General features: G+C 41.4%; 1 pseudogene; it reads left to right on the top strand.

Moving 5' to 3' along the window:
* The first annotated feature begins 992 nt into the window (after positions 1–992).
* On the top strand, positions 993–3,989 carry LOC145813649 (putative disease resistance protein At1g61300; annotated as a pseudogene).
* Positions 3,990–7,558: the final 3,569 nt, after the last annotated feature.

Below are 7,558 nucleotides of genomic sequence, written 5' to 3'. Positions count from 1 at the left end.
GACCTCATTAGGGGCATAAATATTAACTACAACACAGTCAAAAGAAAAACAAGTTGTACCTGATATTAGGATGAAATTCCTACTGCAACAGCAATCTTTAAGCTGGAAGACATCTGGTCTCCAAATGCACAAAAGACCACCAGCACTGCCTTCTGGATCCACCCCCAAAAAATCCATCTCCTCATATGGCCAAATGGTTTTCACAAAAAATTCATCCACAGTACTTCTTTTAGTTTCTTGCAGTAGCAAGACATCTACCTTCCTGTCCTTAACAACATGTTAAGTGTTAATTTGGTAATGGAATAGTTCTTGCTTTTCTTTTTCTATTATTTGAAGTTTGGTCATCATTTTTTTTTTTTTTTTTGGAAAAGATGTTAAAAGAGTGTTAGAGTTTGGCCAAGAAATTGTAAAGACATCACATCGGTTCTTCAAATTTTTTATTTTTTTTTATCTCTCGCATTATATGAATTATTTATTTTGATGTTATTTATGATTTAATAAAAAAATAAAAACGAAGTTGAATTTCTATAAATTAATTAACTTAATTGCACTTTTAATAATAACAATTAAAAAAAAACCTTAAATTTACGTGCAACTTGGGCAACTCGATCAATTCGCACCTAACTTGGGTCGAGCTTGGGCAGATAAACTTTGATATAGATCTTATTCTTGTTTGTGTTTCAAATCATCCGCTAATTTACAATCAATGTCATAATAGAAATTATTGAACACCATAAATGTTGGTTCATTGTTACTAGCTATTTATTTAGCACAGTCACTATTTTGTCAGTAATTCAAAGACTGACTTTCTATTATTTGGACGTGAATGTGAAATCAGTTTGCATAAATTAGCATGTTTTTCTTTCTCTTGCTTTTGTAAATCAAAATTGAAATTGCTTTCTAACAGCCATTAGAATCAATATTGAAGTTTTCTTTAGAATTTTTCCTGTTAACTACAATCCTCTTCCGTATGTGCAGGAATAGGCCACACCATGGAAAACATTCGTTCAGCCATTGAAATTGGGAACAATTTGTGTGATTTAACTGGACCATGGATTGAATATCACAATAACCTTGATACTAACATGGAAACTCTCAAAAGGAAGACAGAGCAATTGAATGGCCAAAACAATGACATAAATGAAGAAGTGAATTATGCAGAGCAGCGGTCAAGGAAAAGATGAAGGGTTGAAGTTAAACTTTCGCAAGAAGATGTGCGAAGGATAACAGATGATGTCCAGACTTTGGAAAGACAAGAGCCAGAAGTACGAGGATTGAAGAATGCCTTCAAACGAGCAGAGTTGGGAAAACGTGTAGTGAAGACGATTAAAGAGGTGGAAAAACTGCATGAAAATGGTGGATTTTGTTATGGTTTGCTAATTGATGATCCAACTTGTGGACACGCCATACCAGCAGCGGAATCTTTGGCTGAAACCACAAGTGTAAGGAACAAGGAGAAAATTTGGAATTTCTTGATGGATGATGCGGTTAGAAAAATCGGTGTTCGGGGAAGGGGGGGAGTTGGCAAAACAACCATCATGAAACACATCAATAATCAATTTTGGGTTGAAACTTGTACCTTTAATGATGTTATTTGGGTTACAGTATCTAAAGCATTTAAGATAAAAAATCTACAAAGGCAGATAGCTAAGAAACTGAATCTTGGTCTTTCCGATTATGAGGATAAATTACGTACAGCATCAGAAATACATAACATGCTTTCCCAAAAAAAGAGGTATGTGCTCATCTTAGACGATCTTTGGAAAGCATTTCCTCTGGAGGAGGTGGGTATTCCAGAACCAACCAGAGATAACGGATGTAAACTGAATCTTGGTCTTTCCGATTATGAGGATAAATTACGTACAGCATCAGAAATACATAACATGCTTTCCCAAAAAAAGAGGTATGTGCTCATCTTAGATGATCTTTGGAAAGCATTTCCTCTGGAGGAGGTGGGTATTCCAGAACCAACCAGAGATAACGGATGTAAACTAGTGTTAACTACGCGATCGTTAGAAGTGTCTAGACAGATGGAATGCGTAAATGTTGAAGTGGAGTGTATCACGGAAGCTGAAACACTGAATCTGTTTATGAGAAATGTTAAAGAACATTAGACAGTGCTTGATCCACAAGTGAAAGAAACTGTAGAAAGAGTTGCCAAAAAATGTGCGCGTCTGCCCCTTGTAATTGTTACTGTAGCTAGAAATATGAAAGGAGTGAATGAAATTCACGAGTGGAGAAATGCAGAGCAGATTATGGACAAAGAGAAAGGGCTATTTAAGCGGCTTAAATTTAGTTATAGTTGCCTAAAAGATGAACAAGCACAACATTGCTTCTTGTATTGTGCATTGTATCCAGAAGACTGTAGCATTGGTAGGGAAGAATTGATAGAGTATTGGATTGCTGAGGGACTAATACGTGAGATGGGCAATAGAGAATCAATGTACAGCAAAGGTCACACTATATTGAATAAACTCATTAATACTTACTTGTTGGAAGAAGATGAATGGAAAAAATCTGTGAAGATACATGATTTGATAAGAGATATGGCTCTCAAAATAACATCAACTAGTCCTCGATTCATGGTCGGAGTTGGTGAGGGATTAAAAAGTGCTCCACAGAAAGACTGGTCTGACGATCTTGAAAGGGTTTCCTTAATGCGGAACGATATTGAAGAACTTCCTTCTGAACCACCCATTTGCCCTCACCTCACCACCTTCCTATTTCAACGCAATTGGTCAAAAGCACTTCAGATTCCAGGTTCTTTCTTTATGCGTATGCCTCGTCTCAAGGTGTTGGATTTGTTCGACACTGCCATAGAGTCTCTGCCAAATTCCATCTCCATGTTGGAGAATTTGCATCAACTGTTACTACGTCATTGTTATGAACTAAAATATGTGTTGTCACTGGAGAAACTAAAGGCATTGGAACATTTTGAACTAACTCATAGTCAGATTGAAGAAGTACCCCAAGGTATAGAAGAATTGGTTAATCTCAAAAAGCTTGAACTCTCGGAGAATGACATCCTAGGTATGTCTCCTTGCCGGAAGTTATGTAGACTCATGCAACTCCTTTACCTTAGAATTTAGGGTACAAAAGCAAAACTGTCAGCAAAAGAGCTGTTATGCTTGAAGCAATTAATAGATCTCAAGGTTCAGTTTCACAATGTGCAAGAGTTTACAAAGTATGTGAAATCTGTGCAATGCAAAAGTTTGGAAAGGAACAACCTTGAGGTGGGAATTGTTGAAGAGGAAGTAAGTTGTAACTACAACTCTATATATTTTTCAAGTACTGGAGTAGATGCCGTAGTTCTCCCCCGCGACATAGAGGACTTGAGAATTAGAAGATGGGACAATCACATTAGCTTAACAGATATTCAGTCGTTAAGGGATGCAAGAGGTTTAAGAAAATTTTCAATCGAAGAGTGTGATGGGCTTGAATCCTTCTTTTCATCATCATCATCATCATCATCATCATGCTTTTCAGAAGACCATATCCCGATAACAAGGGTTGAGGAATTAGAGTTTTGGAATTTACCCAATTTTAGGGTACTCTTTGACAGAGTTATTCCACCACACAACATTTCATTTAACCTTAAGATATTGAAGTTGTGGGAATGTCCGAAAATGGAGAGTATTTTCCCTGCCCTGTTGTTGCAGAACTTCCCAAACCTTGAGGAACTTCGAGTGTATGAGTGCGAGAATGTGGAGGAGATAATAGTAGAAGTAGAGACGAGTGATCGAGGGGGGCATTGTGAAGATGATGGCAACACAATCACACTCCCAAATTTAAAAAAATTATATCTACAAAACCTACCAAGACTGAAGAGCATATACAAGGGCATAATGGTCTGTGAATCTCAGCAAGCAAATTATATACTGCACTATCCCATGTTAAGGAGATTGGCTATTTCTTTGCACATGAATGAGGATGGTGAGCAAGCTTCTGCACCACCTGCTCTTCAGCGCATTCGTGGAGAAGAAGAATGATGGGAATCTCTGGAATGGGATTGTTAGTATATTATTATGATAGTCTATACTAATATGTTGATAGCTTTAATAATGATATGTAACTTTCATAATTAGATGTTCCCCATTTGCTTGTAACTTTCATAATTCGATGTTCCCCATTTACTTTATACTTTCGGTGCCAATTGGCATCTTATGAGTGCCTCTCCTCTCTATAAAGAGGACATCTATTTCTTTGTACAGATACACAACATAATAGAAACAATTCATTCATTTTCATTGTTTCTCTCTATCTTCTCTCACTCTCTCAAACTAATATGGTATCAGAGCACAGGTGTGTTGCCTAGTCTCTACATTTTTTTCTTCACAGACTGCTGTGTCTCTCGTCTGCCTCACATTTTGACAGATTGGTGCATATCTCGACCTTCTCTGTCTTCCTTATTGGACCACACCAATCTCTTCGTCTCCTCACGACGAAACCACCGCCACCAAATTCATCCCCAGCCGACGTTCCACGCGCCGCCAGAACTTCAGGCCACGCGCATCCCCGTTCTCCGACGCGCTCTACGCGCCTCTTCCACTGTCCCGCGCTACTGTGTGCCGCGGCCTCCTCTGCTAACGTGAGCCGCGTGTTTCTGACGTCAGCCGACGTCAGCCCTAGCGCTTTTGTGCGCCGCCTGCTGTCCTCTGCTAACGTGCGCCGCGCACCTCTCTGCTAACGTGCGCCGCGCCTGTGACATCAGCCCTGTCGCCTGTGACATCACCTGTTTGACTGGATTTGTTGACCAGACTCCTCCACTCACTTTGACAAGCCAATTTAGTACCTTTTTGGTCCTATTTTTTGGTCAGTTCACTCCTAGTCTACTGATTTCGACCTTCTGAATTCATTGGTATCCTCGGATTTTTTCACTTCTACCTCAAAAGTACGATTTTGCCCTCATGGATCGCCTCGACTCCTCTAATCATCCTATTTCCGTTGTTCTTGACGGAACTAACTATGTCTTATGGGCACAAGCTATGTCTGGGTTTCTCAAAGGAAAGAAACTTTGGCGCATCATCACTGGGGATGTATGGAAACCCATCCCAGCAACCATCGAATCCGCTGCCACCACGGACTCCGCTGCCAAATATGTTGATCGTCTGGAGGATTGGGATAGTAAAAACTATCAGATCATTACCTGGTTTCACAATACTTCTATTACATCTATCAGCCTTCAGTTTGGTCGGTTCCAACTTGACTCTACTTCCTCTCCTGCCAAGGACATCTGGGATTTTTTACAAGAACGCTATCAGACTACTGGCCTTGCTCACCAATATCAGCTTCTGAGTCATCTTCACCGTATGCGCCAAGAAACAACTCAGACCATTAATGATTTCCTCTCCCAAATGTATTATGTTTGGGATCAGCTCGCTCTTTCTGAACCTCCATGGGATTGTACTAAGGATGCTACCTTGTTTACTACTTACCGTGACCAACATCGCTTGGTTCAGTTTCTCATGGCTCTTATTTCCCGTTTTGAGCCAGTACGCGCATCTTTCCTCCATCGCACTCCTTTACCCACTCTTGAGCAAGCAATTTTTGAACTCCTGTCCGAGGAAACTCGCTTTGGTACTCTCCATCCACACCCTGTGGACTCTGTTCTTGCTACTCCCCAGACTCGGAGTTCTCCGTCTTCACCGCAGAAGTCAACTTTCAAGCAATCAACTTTCTGCAACTACTGTCAAAATCGCAGTCTTTCGTCGACTCATCTTCTGGTTAATTGTCCTGTTCGCCTCTGTCGATTTTGCAACAAGATTGGTCCTGGTCATCTCCAGCAAGATTGCTTCCGCAATCTCGCCCGTGCTTCTCGCAATGGTCCTTCCCCCGGGCATTTTTCCCGCAGCACCTCACATCGTTCTGGGACTCCGTTTAAATCTCTCCCTGCTCAACCCACTGCTGCTGCTGCCTCAGAGGATTTACCTTCCCCTGTCCCTATAGATCCTTCCACTCCAGTCTTCTCTCACACAGATGTCGAAGCCATGTTTCAACATTTTTGGCAAAAATCCGGTACCCCTTCCTCTACTGCCTTGTCTGTCACCGCAGGTAACACTTCCTGGTACTTTGACTCCGCTTGTTGTAATCACATGACCTTTGACTCTACTATTTTTACTCCTGTCTCTTTTACTCCTCATGTTCCTTCTATCCATACTGCTGATGGGTCTCTTCTATCTGTAAGTCATGTTGGTTCTGTTTCCACCTCTCACTTATCTTTATCCCATGTCTATCTTATGCCTGCTCTCACTTTAAATCTTATCTCCATTAGTCAATTATGTGAGCATGGTCTAACTGTTACCTTTTCTCCTACTGGTTGTTTGGTGCAGGACCCTCGGACGGGGCAAACCCTTGGGATAGGCCGTAAGCATGGACGCCTCTACGAACTTATCCATCTTCATGTTCCGGATTCCTCTCAGATCACAGCCCCTACCACTGCTCCCACTGCTCCTCGTTTATCTCCTTTTCAACTTTGGCACTGTCGTTTAGGCCATCTTTCTGCTGGTCGTTTAAAAACTTTAATTTCTAGTGGTCATTTAGGTCCTGTCAATTCTGATGCTTTAGATTGTGTGTCCTGTCAACTTGCTAAACAACCTGCTTTGTCGTTTAATAAAAGTGACTCTGTTTCTCTTGCACCATTTGATCTCATCCATTCTGATATTTGGGGACCCTCTCCTATTCCCACTATGGGTGGAGCCCGCTATTTTGTTGTTTTTATTGATGATTTTTCCCGTTTTACATGGTTGTTTCTTATGAAAACTCGCTCTGAGCTCAAACAACTTTATTATAATTTTGCTGCAATGGTTAACACACAATTTTCTAAAACTATTAAGATTTTTCGCTCTGACAATGCCATGGAATATAAAGATTTTGACTTTCTTTCCTTCCTTCAGAGTCATGGTACTCAACCTCATCGTTCCTGTCCTGGTACGTCTCAACAAAATGGACGTGCAGAACGGAAACATCGGCATATTCTTGACACTACTCGTGCTCTTCTTCTATCTTCCTCTTGTCCAGAACATTTTTGGGGAGAGGCAGCTCTCACTGCTGCTTACACTATCAATTGTATCCCTACACCTGTCATTCATAATCACACTCCTTATGAGCGTCTGCATGGCACCCGTCCTCCTTACACCAACCTTCGGGTTTTTGGCTCTGCCTGTTTTGTTCTTCTCCAACCTCATGAACGTACCAAACTTGAACCTTGTTCCCGCCTTTGTTGCTTCTTGGGCTATGGTATTGAACATAAAGGGTATCGTTGTTGGGATCCTCTCTCCCAACGACTTCGTATCTCTCGTCATGTGGTCTTTTGGGAACACCAAATGTTTTCCTCTCTCTCTCTCTCTTCCGTTTGTCCGTTCCCTCACTCTCTCTGTTTTTTACTGATCCTTCCACCGATCTGTTTTCTGATGATCTTACTCCACCACTCAAGCCAGCCTCTCTCGAGTTTTCTGATCCGCCTACTCCACCGCCCCTGCCCGCTTCTCTCGAGATCGCCTTGCCTGCTGGTCTGTCCCTTGCCCCTGCTCCCTCTGATGGTCCTGCTCTTGCTTCCTCG

Source organism: Camellia sinensis, chromosome 2 (assembly GCF_055761805.1).
Source record: "Camellia sinensis isolate YWXY chromosome 2, ASM5576180v1, whole genome shotgun sequence".
Lineage (NCBI taxonomy): Eukaryota > Viridiplantae > Streptophyta > Magnoliopsida > Ericales > Theaceae > Camellia > Camellia sinensis.
The sequence above is the reverse complement of the archived record's forward strand: the minus strand, read 5'-3'. Positions and strand labels throughout refer to the sequence as shown.